This window comes from Eucyclogobius newberryi, unplaced genomic scaffold, assembly GCF_026437365.1.
Source record: "Eucyclogobius newberryi isolate DKJ021-1_F unplaced genomic scaffold, fEucNew1.0.hap1 SCAF_12, whole genome shotgun sequence".
NCBI lineage: Eukaryota > Metazoa > Chordata > Actinopteri > Gobiiformes > Gobiidae > Eucyclogobius > Eucyclogobius newberryi.
The window spans coordinates 30,169,244-30,183,858 of record NW_027315746.1 but is presented as its reverse complement, the minus strand read 5'-3'; the positions used below and the strand labels follow the sequence as shown (position 1 = coordinate 30,183,858).

The following is a 14,615-nucleotide window of genomic DNA, read 5'->3' as shown; positions in this document are numbered from 1 at the left end:
AAATGACATGACATTTTGCACTAAATTCTAATTTGCCATCCTGATCATACAAGTATGAGAGCCAAAGTCATATTTTGTACGGCGTAACCGTAGCGTTGACAGAAACATCCCATGTTATCCTTATGGGAAAATCGTAGAATCGCTCAAATCACCACATTTTTACACTTCACACTTTAACAAACTCCTCCTAGGGCGATTGTCCGATCAAGCTCATATTTGGGGAAAATCATCTACACAAGCGGGCCATCAAAACTTACCCATATTTTGATTCTAAGTGCTACGGTCTCTGTGTGGCGGACCCGCAAATATATGTCAGAAATGGGAAAACAGCGAAATCTCTAAAATGACCACATTTTCACGCTTCACACTTTCACCAACTCCTCCTAGGGCGATTGCCCGATCAAGCTCATATTTGGGGAAATCATCTACACAAATGGGGCATCAAAAGTTATCCATATTTTGATTTTAAGTGCTACGGTCTCTGTGCCGTGGAGCTGCAAATATACTGTCACAAATGGGAAAAACGCCAAATCCTTGAAATGTTCACATTTATGCTTCACACTTTAATGAACTCCTCTGTGGGCAATAGCTCGATCAAGCTCATATTTGGGAAAAATAATCTACACAAGCGGAGCATCAAAAGTTATCCATATATTTATTCCAAGTGTCACGGTCTCTGTGCGCTGGAGCTGCATATTTGACCGACATTTGTGTTCATTTGCACTGGTTGTCCACATGTCCAATGTGTCGCTGTTTTAGTTCTTAGATAATTGCGTTAGCGCCATCTCTGTAAAATGCAGAGAGCAGAGTCGGAAGGCCGCCGGCCCGCGAGGGCCGTTGGATGCCGCTTGCGGCTTTAATTTTTCTTGTTCTTCTTCAGCGCTTTGAACTCTAATTTGACCCCCTGAACATGCTCAAAAACTCACCAAACTTTGCCCAAAATTCAGAATCGGCGAAAAATTTTGTTTTTTTCTGGGCCATTTTTTTTTTCGTTAAAAAATGGCGCGACAGCGCCACCGACAAAAGTCAAAATACATTGCGCCTATGGGAGACGCCCCGAGGTCAACTTTGTCGTAAAGCTACGAAATTCGGGACACGCATTCCTCTCGTGAGGACAAAAAAAAATAATCATTGTGGCCACGCCCCCAGACTTACCCTATGGCCACCATCTTCCTTTGAAAATGAAAACACGCTGTGTTAGCCATTTTGTTCACGTCAAACTTTGACAAACTCCTCCTAGGGCGTTTTGCTCACCGACTTCAAAATCGGCGTACGTCCTCTGGACAAGTGGGGCATCTAAAGTTATCCAATTTTTTGAGATACCTTTTACGGTCTGTGTGCGGCGCAGCCGCAAAGTTGGACAACTAATTTGGGATATTGCAGATCTAAAAATTGCTCCCATTTGATCAAAACCAGTCCGATTAGGACCAAATTTGAATCAGTTGTTAAACTTTCTAGTTTGGACCAGTTTAGACTGACAAAATAGAAATGGGCGCGATAGCGCCCCCTACAGAGTGACCTTTAAATTAACATTGAAGGTCAAAAATTAGTTTTACCAAAATTGTCTAAACTTTACCCAAAATTCTATTTTGGCGTCCCGATCAAAAAAGCCAATCAGACAAATGCCTTAATTTTTACGGCGTAGTCGTAGCGATGACAGAAACCTCCCATGTTATCCCTATGGGAAAACCGCAAAATCTCTCAAATATCCACATTTTTATGTTTCACACTTTAACGAACTCCTCCTAGTGCGTTTTGCCCACGAACCTCAAAATCGGTGTACTTCCTCTAGAGAAGTGGGGCATCTAAAGTTATCCAAATTTTAAGGATAACTTTTACGGTTTCTGTGCGACGGAGCCGCAAACGTTTCCCAGAATTCTGACTATTTGGCCTTCAGAGTGGCCTATAAACAATAGAGTTTTTCCAAATGACATGATATTTTGAACAAAATTCTAATTTGCCATCCTGATCATCAAAGTATGAGAGCCAAAGTCATATTTTGTACGGCGTAACCATAGCGTTGACAGAAACATCCCATGTTATCCTTATGGGAAAATCGTAGAATCGCTCAAATCACCACATTTTTACGCTTCACACTTTAACAAACTCCTCCTAGGGCGATTGCCTGATCAAGTTCATATTTGGAGAATATCATCTACACAAGCGGGGCATCAAAACTTACCCATATTTTGATTCTAAGTGCTACGGTCTCTGTGTGGCGGACCCGCAAATATATGTCAGAAATGGGAAAACAGCGAAATCTCTAAAATGACCACATTTTTACGCTTCACACTTTAACGAACTCCTCCCAGGGCGATTGCCCGATCAAGCTCATATTTGGGGAGAATCATCTACACAAACGGGGCATCAAAAGTCAGTCATATTTTGATTTTAAGTGGTACGGTCTCTTTGCCGTGGAGCTGCAAATATACTGTCACAAATGGGAAAAACGCCAAATCCTTGAAATGTTCACATTTACGCTTCACACTTTAACAAACTCCTCCGTGGGCAATAGCTCGATCAAGCTTTACTTTGGGAAATATCATCTACACAAGCGGAGCATCAAACGTTATCCATATTTATATTCCAAGTGCTACGGTCTCTGTGCGGCGGAGCAGCAAATTTGACTGACACTTGTGTTGATTTGCACTGGATTGGCCATGTCCAATGTGTCGCCGTCTGTCAAGTTTTTTTTTAATTCAACACACAATAAGGGCGCCATCTTTATCAAGTCGAAAGCGCAGAGTCGGAAGGCCGGCGGCCGGCGAGGGCCGTTGGATGCCGCTTGCGGCTTTAATTTTTATTGTTCTTCTTCTGCGCTTTGAGCTCTAATTTGACCCCCTGAACATGCTCAAAAACTCACCAAACTTTGCCCAAAATTCAGAATCGGCGAAAAATTAGATTTTTTCTGGGCCATTTTTTTTTCGTCAAAAAATGGCGCGACAGCGCCACCGACAAAAGTCAAAATACATTGCGCCTATGGGAGACGACCCGAGGTCAACTTTGTCGTAGAGCTACGAAATTCGGGACACGCATTCCTCTCGTGAGGACAAAAAAAATATATCATTGTGGCCACGCCCCCAGACTTACCCTATGCCCGCCATCTTCCTTTGAAAATGAAAACAAGCTGAGTTAGCCATTTTGTTCACGTCAAACTTTGACGAACTCCTCCTAGGGCGTTTTGCCCACCAACTGCAAAATCGGCGTACGTCCTCTGGACAAGTGGGGCATCTAAAGTTATCCAAATTTTTGGTATACCTTTTACGCTCTGTGTGCGGCGCAGCCGCAAAGTTGGACCACTTATTGCTAATCTAAAAATTGCTCCCATTTGATCAAAACGAGTCCGATTAGGACCATATTTGAATCAGTTGTTAAACTTTCTAGTTTGGACCAGTTTATGATGACAAAATTGAAATGGGCGCGATAGCGCCCCCTACAGAGTGACCTTTAAATTAACATTGAAGGTCAAAAATTAGTTTTACCAAAATGTTCTAAACTTTACCCAAAATTCTATTTTGGCGTCCTGATCAAAAAAGCCAATCAGACAAATGCCTTAATTTTTACGGCGTAGTCGTAGCGATGACAGAAACCTCCCATGTTATCCCTATGGGAAAACCGCAAAATCTCTCAAATATCCACATTTTTATGTTTCACACTTTAACGAACTCCTCCTAGTGCGTTTTGCCCACCAACCTCAAAATCGGTGTACGTCTTCTAGACAAGTGGGGCATCTAAAGTTATCCAAATTTTAAGGATAGCTTTTACGGTCTCTGTGCGACGGAGCCGCAAACGTTTCCCAGAATTCTGACTATTTGGCCTTCAGAGTGGCCTATAAAATATAGAGTTTTTCCAAATGACATGATATTTTGAACAAAATTCTAATTTAAAAGGTATGAGAGCCAAAGTCATATTTTGTACGGCGTAACCGTAGCGATGACAGAAACATCCCATGTTATCCTTATGGGAAAATCGCAGAATCGCTCAAATCACCACATTTTTACGCTTCACACTTTAACGAACTCCTCCTAGGGCGATTGCCCGATCAAGTTCATATTTGGGGGAAATTATCAACACAAGTGGGGCATCAAAAGTTATCCATATTTTGATTTTAAGTGGTACGGTCTCTGTGCCGTGGAGCTGCAAATATACTGTCACAAATGGGGAAACGCCAAATCTTTGAAATGTTCACATTTACGCTTCACACTTTAACAAACTCCTCCGTGGGCAATAGCTCGATCAAGCTTTACTTTGGGAAATATCATCTACACAAGCGGGGCATTAAAAGTTATCCATATTTATATTCTAAGTGCTACGGTCTCCGTGCGGCGGAGCAGCAAATTTGACTGACAGTGTTGATTTACACTGGATTGGCCATGTCCAAAGTGTCCCCGTCTGTCAAGTTCTTTTTTAATTCAACACAATAAGGGGGCCATCTTTATTAAGTCGAAAGCGCAGAGTCGGAAGGCCGGCGGCCCGCGAGGGCCGTTGGATGCCGCTTGCGGCTTTAATTTTTATTATTTTTCTTGTTCTTCTGCTTTTTGAGCTCTAATTTGACCCCCTGAACATGCTCAAAAACTCACCAAACTTTGCCCAAAATTCAGAATCGGCGAAAAATTTGATTTTTTCTGGGCCATTTTTTTTTTCGTTAAAAAATGGCGCGACAGCGCCACCGACAAAAGTCAAAATACATTGCGCCTATGGGAGACGCCCCGAGGTCAACTTTGGCGTAAAGCTACGAAATTCGGGACACGCATTCCTCTTGTGAGGACAAACAAAAAAAATCATTGTGGCCACGCCCCCAGACTTACCCTATGGCCGCCATCTTCCTTTGAAAATGAAAACACGCTGCGTTAGCCATTTTGTTCACGTCAAACTTTGACGAACTCCTCCTAGGGCGTTTTGCCCACCGACTTCAAAATTGGCGGACGTCCTCTGGACAAGTGGGGCATCTAAAGTTATCCAATTTTTTGAGATACCTTTTACGGTCTGTGTGCGGCGCAGCCGCAAAGTTGGACAACTTATTTTGGAATATTGCAGATCTAAAAATTGCTCCCATTTGATCAAAACGAGTCCGATTAGGACCAAATTTGAATCAGTTGTTAAACTTTCTAGTTTGGACCAGTTTATGATGACAAAATTGAAATGGGCGCGATAGCGCCCCCTACAGAGTGACCTTTAAATTAACATTGAAGGTCAAAAATTTGTTTTACCAAAATGTTCTAAACTTTACCCAAAATTCTATTTTGCCGTCCCGATCAAAAAAGCTTATCAGACAAATGCCTTAATTTTTACGGCGTAGTCGTAGCGATGACAGAAACCTCCCATGTTATCCCTATGGGAAAACCGCAAAATGTCTCAAATATCCACATTTTTATGTTTCACACTTTAACAAACTCCTCCTAGTGCGTTTTGCCCACCGACTTCAAAATCGGTGTACGTCCTCTAGACAAGTGGGGCATCTAAAGTTATCCAAATTTTAAGGATAGCTTTTACGGTCTCTGTGCGACGGAGCCGCAAACGTTTCCCAGAATTCTGACTATTTGGCCTTCAGAGTGGCCTATAAACTATAGAGTTTTTCCAAATGACATGATATTTTGAACAAAATTCTAATTTGCCATCCTGATCATAAAAGTATGAGAGCCAAAGTCATATTTTGTACGGCGTAACCGTAGCGATGACAGAAACATCCCATGTTATCCTTATGGGAAAATCGCAGAACCGCTCAAATCACCACATTTTTACGCTTCACACTTTAACGAACTCCTCCTAGGGCGATTGTCCGATCAAGTTCATATTTGGAGAATATCATCTACACAAGCGGGGCATCAAAAATTATCCATATTTTGATTCTAAGTACTACAGTCTTTGTGTGGCGGACCCGCAAATATATGTCAGAAATGGGAAAACAGCGAAATCTCTAAAATGACCACATTTTTACGCTTCACACTTTAACAAATTCCTCCTAGGGCGATTGCCCGATCAAGCTCATATTTGGGGAAAATCATATACACAAACGGGGCATCAAAAGTTAGTCATATTTTGATTTTAAGTGGTACGGTCTCTGTGCCGTGGAGCTGCAAATATACTGTCACAAATGGGAAAACGCCAAATCTTTGAAATGTTCACATTTACGCTTCACACTTTAACAAACTCCTCCTAGTGCGTTTGGCCCACCGATCTCAAAATCAGTGTACCTGCTCTAGACAAGTGGGGCATCTAAAGTTATTCAAATTTTATCGATAACATTTACGGTCTCTGTGCAGCTGAGCCGCAAACTTTTCGCAGAATTTGGACTATTTGGCCTTCAGAGTGGCCTATAAACAAGAGTTTTTCCAAATGACATGACATTTTGCACACAATTCTCATTTGCCATCCCCAAATAAAAAGTATGGGAGCCAAAATCATATTTGGTAAAGCGTAGCCGTAGCGATGACAGAAACATCCCATGTTATCCCTATGGGGAAACCGCAAAATCTCTAAAATGACCACATTTTTACACTTCACACTTTAACAAACTCCTCCTAGGGTAAATACCCGATCAAGTTCATATTTGGGGAGAATCATCTACACAAGTGGGGCATCAAAAGTTATCCATATTTTGATTTTAAGTACTAGGGTCTCTGTGCGGTAGAGCCGCAAATATATGTCAAAAATGGGAAAAATGCCAAATCCTTGAAATGTTCACATTTATGCTTCACACTTTAATGAACTCCTCTGTGGGCAATAGCTCGATCAAGCTCATATTTTGGGAAAATAATCTACACAAGCGGAGCATCAAAAGTTATCCATATTTATATTCCAAGTGTCACGGTCTCTGTGCGCTGGAGCTGCACATTTGACCGACATTTGTGTTCATTTGCACTGGTTAAGCACAGGATTGTACATGTCCAATGTGTCACTGTCTTAGTTCTTAGACAATTGCGTTAGCGCCATCTCTGTAAAATGCAGAGAGCAGAGTCGGAAGGCCGGCGGCCCTCGGGGCCGTTGGATGCCGTTTGCGGCTTTAATTATTATTATTTTTCTTGTTCTTCTGCTTTTTGAGCTCTAATCTGACCCCCTGAACATGCTCAAAAACTCACCAAACTTTGCCCAAAATTCAGAATCGGCGAAAAATGTTGTTTTTTCTGGGCCATTTTTTTTCCGTTAAAAAATGGCGCGACAGCGCCACCGACAAAAGTCAAAATACATTGCGCCTATGGGAGATGCCCCGAGGTCAACTTTGTCGTAGAGCTACGAAATTCGGAACACGCATTCCTCTTGTGAGGACAAAAAAAATATTATTGTGGCCACGCCCCCAGACTTACCCTATGCCCGCCATTTTCCTTTGAAAATGAAAACACGCTGAGTTAGCCATTTTGTTCACGTCAAACTTTGACGAACTCCTCCTAGGGCGTTTTCCCCACTGACTTCAAAATCGTTGTACGTCCTCTGGACAAGTGGGGCATCTAAAGTTATCCAAATTTTGGGATACCTTTTACGGTCTACGTGCGGCGCAGCCGCAAAGTTGGACAACTTATTTTGGGATATTGCTAATCTAAAAAATGCTCCCATTTGATCAAAACGAGTCCGATTTGGACCAAATTTGAATCAGTTGTTAAACTTTCCAGTTTGGACCAGTTTAGGATGACAAAATTGAAATGGGTGCGATAGCGCCCCCTACAGAGTGACCTTTGAATTAACATTGAAGGTCAAAAATTAGTTTTACCAAAATGTTCTAAACTTTACCCAAAATTCTATTTGGCCATCCCGATCAAAAAAGCCAATCAGACAAATGCCTTAATTTTTACCGCGTAGTCGTAGCGATGACAGAAACCTCCCATGTTATCCCTATGGGAAAACCGCAAAATCTCTCAAATTACCACATTTTTATGTTTTACACTTTAACAAACTCCTCCTAGTGCGTTTTGCCCACCAACTTCAAAATCGGTGTACGTCCTCTATACAAGTGGGGCATCTAAAGTTATCCAAATTTTAAGGATAACTTTTACGGTTTCTGTGCGACGGAGCCGCAAACGTTTCCCAGAATTCTGACTATTTGGCCTTCAGAGTGGCCTATAAACAATAGAGTTTTTCCAAATAACATGACATTTTGCACTAAATTCTAATTTGCCATCCTGATCATAAAAGTATGACAGCCAAAGTCATATTTTGTACGGCGTAACCGTAGCGATGACAGAAACATCCCATGTTATCCTTATGGGAAAATCGCAGAATCGCTCAAATCACACAAATTTTTACGCTTCACACTTTAACGAACTCCTCCTAAGGCGATTGTCTGATCAAGTTCATATTTGGGGAGAATCATCTACACAAGCGGGGCATCAAATCTTATCCATATTTTGATTTTAAGTGCTACGGTCTCTGTGCGGTGGAGCTGCAAATATACTGTCACAAATGGGAAAAACGCCAAATCTTTGAAATGTTCACATTTACGCTACGTAAAAAATCTGATTCTAATCTACTCCAAATCGAATGTACATGTGTTCCCTTTGTTACATTTATCCAGACAGCAGGAGACTTTGGAGAAACTTTTCAAGGCCTCAGAAAGTGTCTGGGGCTAGGCCGTGCTGGTGCCTGTGGCGCAGTACATTTTCTCTTCCATGTGGACAGATGGCTGAGAGCCAGGCTGCATGCGTGGTGCTCTGCTCCTTTCACTTGTGAAAAAAGAAAGGCCCAAACACACACAGAGTTCACTGCAGTGTCACCGAATTCCAATCAATTTTGGGAAAATCACATTTTCATGGTCATTTTAATGGGCGATAACGATAACGATTATTTCAGGAGTCGACTACTCAAATGATTATTTATATTGCACATTGAGACTTTTAAATATATATTTAATCAAATAAAGGTTTAAATCTGGTTACGGAAGGCCTCTAGATAGAGAATATTTATGACCAAAGTGTATTATTGATGAAATTCAAAAATAGTTGAACCCTAACCCTCATCTAGATTTAATACTACAGCTGTCTTTGTTATTGTTTCATCATTTGGATCCTCATTAACTGTCACCACATTGACCGCTACTATTCCTGGGGCCCCGTTATAAAAAAGTCCCAGGTGGGAGATGCAGTGTTTCTCCTACCATTGTATAAGCAGGCCCCGCCCTGTCAATCAAATTATGCAGTATTAGTCTATCTTTAAAGAATTCGATCTGCTACTCCATAAGAAGCTACTGTTTTCATAGAAATCCAGCCTGCATTTTCTCTCACGCTTCCTTTGCCTAATCCAGTCCATAACTCCCACTGATCGGGGCCATATTTTGCATCTGCGAGCTCCGACATGCCAGTAAGTTCAACCAGAGTGAGTGGATGGTATTAAAATCAATATTAGTGCTTACTGACAATTTTGTAATTGACAAAATGCCAGTGAAACCTAGCAGTTTAAATAAAGCTGTCACAGATGAACTGAGCTGTGCATGGGCTAATGTAAAGCAGTGAGCGGATGAAAAGTGCATTTTATTGCGTCAGACCAGACTTTAAAGAAGATAAGTTGTGCAGAAAATAGTTTATTTATTTTCATTGAGTTCTTTAAAGACTTTTTTAATTTTATTTAAAATGAACACGAAATATGAAATGAAATAACTAAAAGTACTTAGAAATGCCCAGACCCCCCAAACATATGTTAATAAGGTTTTTATAATAGACATTTAATCACTTTAAAAGCATTAGATAACATGGGAATTTAAAAATAACATAATTAAATAATAATAATAATTAAAGCTGTGCTAACAGTTTTCTGCTGCGTTTTGCGGCATACCAAACGCCACTCAGTAATTCACCGTTAATGATTGCGTAGTTTGCTATTCAAATAGTTGTTTGTCCTGACGAATTGCAAGATCGTGCTGAACGCAGACCTGAGCAGGGAGAAAGGGAGAGGGAGCCTCGGTTGAGACCCGGCTACACCCTCATCTCCATGTACCTCCGTCACCTAGCAACAGAGACGCTAATGCTAACGCTAATTAGCATTAGCGTTCACATTAGCAGAAAATTAAGCCTTTTTTGAGGGCGTGTCACGCGGAGACCATGAGGAATATAAAAAAATATATAATTATTAATTCATTTTCAATGTCTCTAGATGCAAAAAGTGTTGTTTTGAGCTCGATCTGACGAAAAACCTAGGACAAGTAGCCACTTCGATTCAACATGGCTGACTTCCTGTTTATCATACAGCAATGCTGCCAGGTGTGTTTTACTCGTCAAAGGTAGCTCTATCACTATCCCAAGTTTCATGTGCCTAGGCCAAAAATTAAGAAAAAAAGTTTTATTTTTTAACTACGTGGCGCTGTTGCGACGGGCGTTCTCGCAAGCTCCATTTTATTTGAGTTCGGGCCGAGCCGATCGATGTCCCCATGTGACTTTTCATCAATGTTCAGGGGGTCAAAAATGCAGAGTTTGACCATGAAGAATAGGAATAATAAGAAATCAGGGAATAACAAAAGACTCAAGCGTTCCATGGAATGAACATTCCATTCCATGGCACGAGCCTAATAATATTACTAACAACTATAAACCAATAACGCCTATATTGTTCCCTGATTCAAATGTCTTGTTTTTAGATGATTACCGTTGAAACGTTTTTTCCTGGACAAATGAGGGATTACACCTACCTATAATTAAAATAACCCTAAGAAGAGCTGATTAAAAATAAAATGAACAAAAACGCAAATGGTAATTAAACAAGGTAAAGGTAAGTAATTTCTGACCTTTGTGGTTTAATCAGAATCAGAACAGATTAATTACCATTGAATAAAATTTGCAAACTAGCAATGTGATTTGGTAATATGATGCAACAAAAAACATGTGTATATATATATATATATCTATATCGCCTGTATTAATGCTTTAAAATTAAAAAAATGCATCCATTCAACAAGTTCATCTCACTTCTATCTTTGGGTCTATTTATGGCTATTATGTGCCTTTTACTGTGTTTAATGTGAAAACAAGTTAATTTTAGTTAAAGAAGACCCATTGGAAAGACATGTGACCAAAATAACTGGTAGCGTCTGGTGGAAAAGTAGCATCTCTTTGAGGCTTTTGTGGGATAAATGACACTTGGCATTTTAATAGAAGAAGCCCTGTGACTTGTGCAGCGTTGGGAGACATTTCAGAAGACAATGAGAGCTTTGCACAAGTCCTGCTCTGGGTGGATGAAGCAAGACGCATAATGGACGATTGACATTGGGTTGCATAATGCTGCCATCACAGTCATTACAAAGACGGCGTATGGACTTGTCACATTATGCAAGAGGCACAATTTTCTTTGGATGTGATTGGTGGCAAATCTTTGAAGGGAAGGTTTGTACAACATTACTTTGAGATACAAAGGAAACTGGAGAAAATAAAGGGAAATTAATCAATTACATCCTTGCTAGTTTCACAACATATAATGGAAGACTAAATAAAAAAATATATATATAAAATGTGTATAAATATGTATGTGTAAATGTATAAACTGGCAGCCACTTTTCACTTTGCGTCAGTAAATTCCCGCACATTCTGCTGAGACTATGGTGGCATGGATGGTCCTTATAATGTAATAGAATGTTGGGGTGAAAAAGTGATTTATTAATGTTTTTCTTTTTAAAAGTGCAGTTACTTTCATATGATATTGCTGAATTTCAATTAGCAAAAAGAAAAAAAATTGTGATAGCAATAAAATAATCCCTGGATCTCTATAGGATTTATGCTAAGTCATGCTAACATCAATAAATAAGGACTGATCAGGCAGTGCGGAGCGAAAACTTTTTGCCGCATGTCCACCCTTCTCTCATCCCCATTTTTAGCTAAAACTGTCCTGTCCAATGAAGGTGGACAAAAATTCCCCAAAAAAGAAAAGAAATAATAAAGAAAAGAAAACTTCACCAGAGGAGGTTTGGAAAGAGAGGACTTTGTGTCTCCAAGCTAGCCGATAGTCGAACCTCTGATTCAGGAGGAGCAGAGTGGTTTTCGTCCTGGTCGTGGAACACTGGACCAGCTCTATACTCTCCATCGGGTGCTCGAGGGTTCATGGGAGTTTGCCCAACCAGTCCACATGTGCTTTGTGGATCTGGAGAAGGCTTTCGACCGTGTCCCTCGGGGTGTCCTTTGGGGGGTGCTCCGGGAGTACGGGGTCCGGGGCCCTTTGCTCAGGGCTGTCCGGTCCCTGTATGACCGGAGCAGGAGCTGTGTTCGCATTGCCGGCAGTAAGTCAGACCTGTTCCCAGTGCATGTTGGACTCCGCCAGGGCTGCCCTTTGTCACCGGTTCTGTTCATAGTTTTTATGGACAGAATTTCTTGGCGCAGTCAAAGGTTGGAGGGTGTCCAGTTTGGGGACCGCAGGATCTCATCTCTGCTGTTTGCAGACGATGTTGTCCTGATGGCTCCATCAAACCCGGACCTGCAAACGTGCACTGGGACGGTTTGCAGCCGAGTGTGAAGCAGCTGGGATGAGAATCAGCACCTCCAAATCCGAGGCCATGGTTCTCGACCGGAAAAAGGTGGCTTGCCCTCTCCAGGTGGGTGGGGTGTCCTTGCCCCAAGTGGAGGAGTTCAAGTATCTCGGAGTCTTGTTCACGAGTGAGGGAAGGATGGAGCGTGAGATCGACAGGCGGATCGGTGCAGCGGCTGCAGTGATGCAGTCGCTGCATCGGACTGTTGTGGTAAAGAAGGAGCTGAGTCGAAAGGCAACGCTCTCAATTTACCGGTCGTTCTACGCTCCTACCCTCACCTATGGTCATGAGCTTTGGGTAATGACCGAAAGGACAAGATCGCGGATACAAGCGGTCGAAATGAGTTTCCTCCGCCGGGTGGCTGGGCGCTCCCTTAGAGATAAGGTGAGGAGCTCGGCCACACGGGGGGAGCTCGGAGTAGAGCCGCTGCTCCTCCACATCGAGAGGAGCCAGCTGAGGTGGCTCGGGCATCTGTTCCGGATGCCTCCTGGGCGCCTCACTGGGGAGGTGTTCCGGGCATGTCCCACCGGGAAGAGGCCCCGGAGAAGACCCAGGACACGCTGGAGAGACTATGTCTCTCGGCTGGCCTGGGAACGCCTCGGGATCCCCCCGGAGGAGTTGGAGAAAGAGTCTGGGGAGGAGGAAGTCTGGGAGTCCCTGGTTAGATTGCTGCCCCCGCGACCCGGCCCCGGATAAAGCGGAAGAAAATGGATGGATCATTATGTTATTTTTGTTGTCTTAATATTTATTAGGCTCCAAAAGCTAGCATCAAGACCAAAAGACCAACCTTTATAAACACAGACGTTTCCACCGTTGAAGTATTCTGTTCTACGGATACTCTCCTGTGTTAATGTGAAACCCCGCCCCTTAGTTTAGTATCTTGAAAAAAGTACTACAAGGTTATTCTACACTGCCCATAGAACCATCCTTTTATTACATGATACTTTGTGCATCATTTGTAATGTGAATTAAATGAATCTACATTTCCTCCTGGTTCGTACTAGAGTAATATTAGTAGTTCCATGTTTCTGCTTTATTGTCTTGCATTAGCATCATGTTTGTGTTTTGGCTGAGCAAAGTCCTGAATAAACTTTGCTTCACCCCTGTCTACTCCGGGCTTAATTCTGGATCAGGGCCTATCTTTAGAACTACCTTGTGCATTTAAACGGCAGTGTTCGTGTCATAATTAAAGTCTGTCTATTCATGAAACCACTGACCGAAGAATGAACTCTAATCCAATAATCAATAATAAATCTGCACAACTGATACTTAGCCTGGCATCAAGTGGGGTTTATTGAGCTGTGTGATGGACAGCTGTCCTGACCTGACCACATTTTATGAAGGAAATGGTCATAAATCCATATTGTTCAGGATGATTGGGTCGTATTGCTTCCTTTGCATAAAAAATGTAATTTAAAAAGTTTATTCTTTCATATTTATAACTACAGAAATGTCACACTTGCAAAAGCAGAGCAGAGCTGACTCACACTGCTTCATGTTTGTTTAAATATCAAGACAAAATACAAAGAACCCAAACCGCAGAACACACTGGCGCTCAGATGCCATAGTGACAGGACACAAAAGATCTGCAATTCCAGCTGTCAATCATGTAACAATGACGCTTTATTGTATTGCTTTGTAATATCAAATTAATAGACACTTTCTTCAAGAAGAACTAAGCCTTTCAAAGCATCTGAATTATCTAAGTGGTCAGTTTATAAGCTGCAATCTCCTTTGTGCTATTGCTCCTCCAAATTTTGACATCTATCTGCAGTCAAAGTTGGCCCGTGATGGCCCCTGTCCACTCCATGTCGGGCCTGAGCGGCTGGGGCCTCCTCGCTGTGTGGCCCCTGTCTGTGCAGCCCATGGATCCAGCACTATTTACAATGACAACACTGCAAAATGCTGAGGTTTCCTTATCAACTCGCACAGAACACACACGAACCACACCACAGACATCTTTCACTTTTTAAGACATAGTTATAACATATGGATTAAGGACTCTTTTTTTTTTTGTTTCATGCAAAAAAAGCAAATTATGTAAAAGAAGAATCTCCAAAAATCTTAAACTCGTAAGTGTAAACATAAGTGTGCAACATAAAAAAGGTGCGACGTTGTAATAACAAGTCAAAGATCCATTTCAGAAGGTTGCAAGTTATAAAATAGTAAAAGAAAAAGGACA

At 41.7% G+C, this 14,615-nt stretch overlaps 1 protein-coding gene across 1 annotated transcript in view; it reads right to left on the bottom strand.

Annotated features, from left to right (window-relative positions):
• Positions 1-14,615, bottom strand: part of pik3r2 (phosphoinositide-3-kinase, regulatory subunit 2 (beta)) — a 64,432-nt gene that overhangs the window by 48,855 nt on the left and 962 nt on the right. The window lies entirely within an intron of this gene.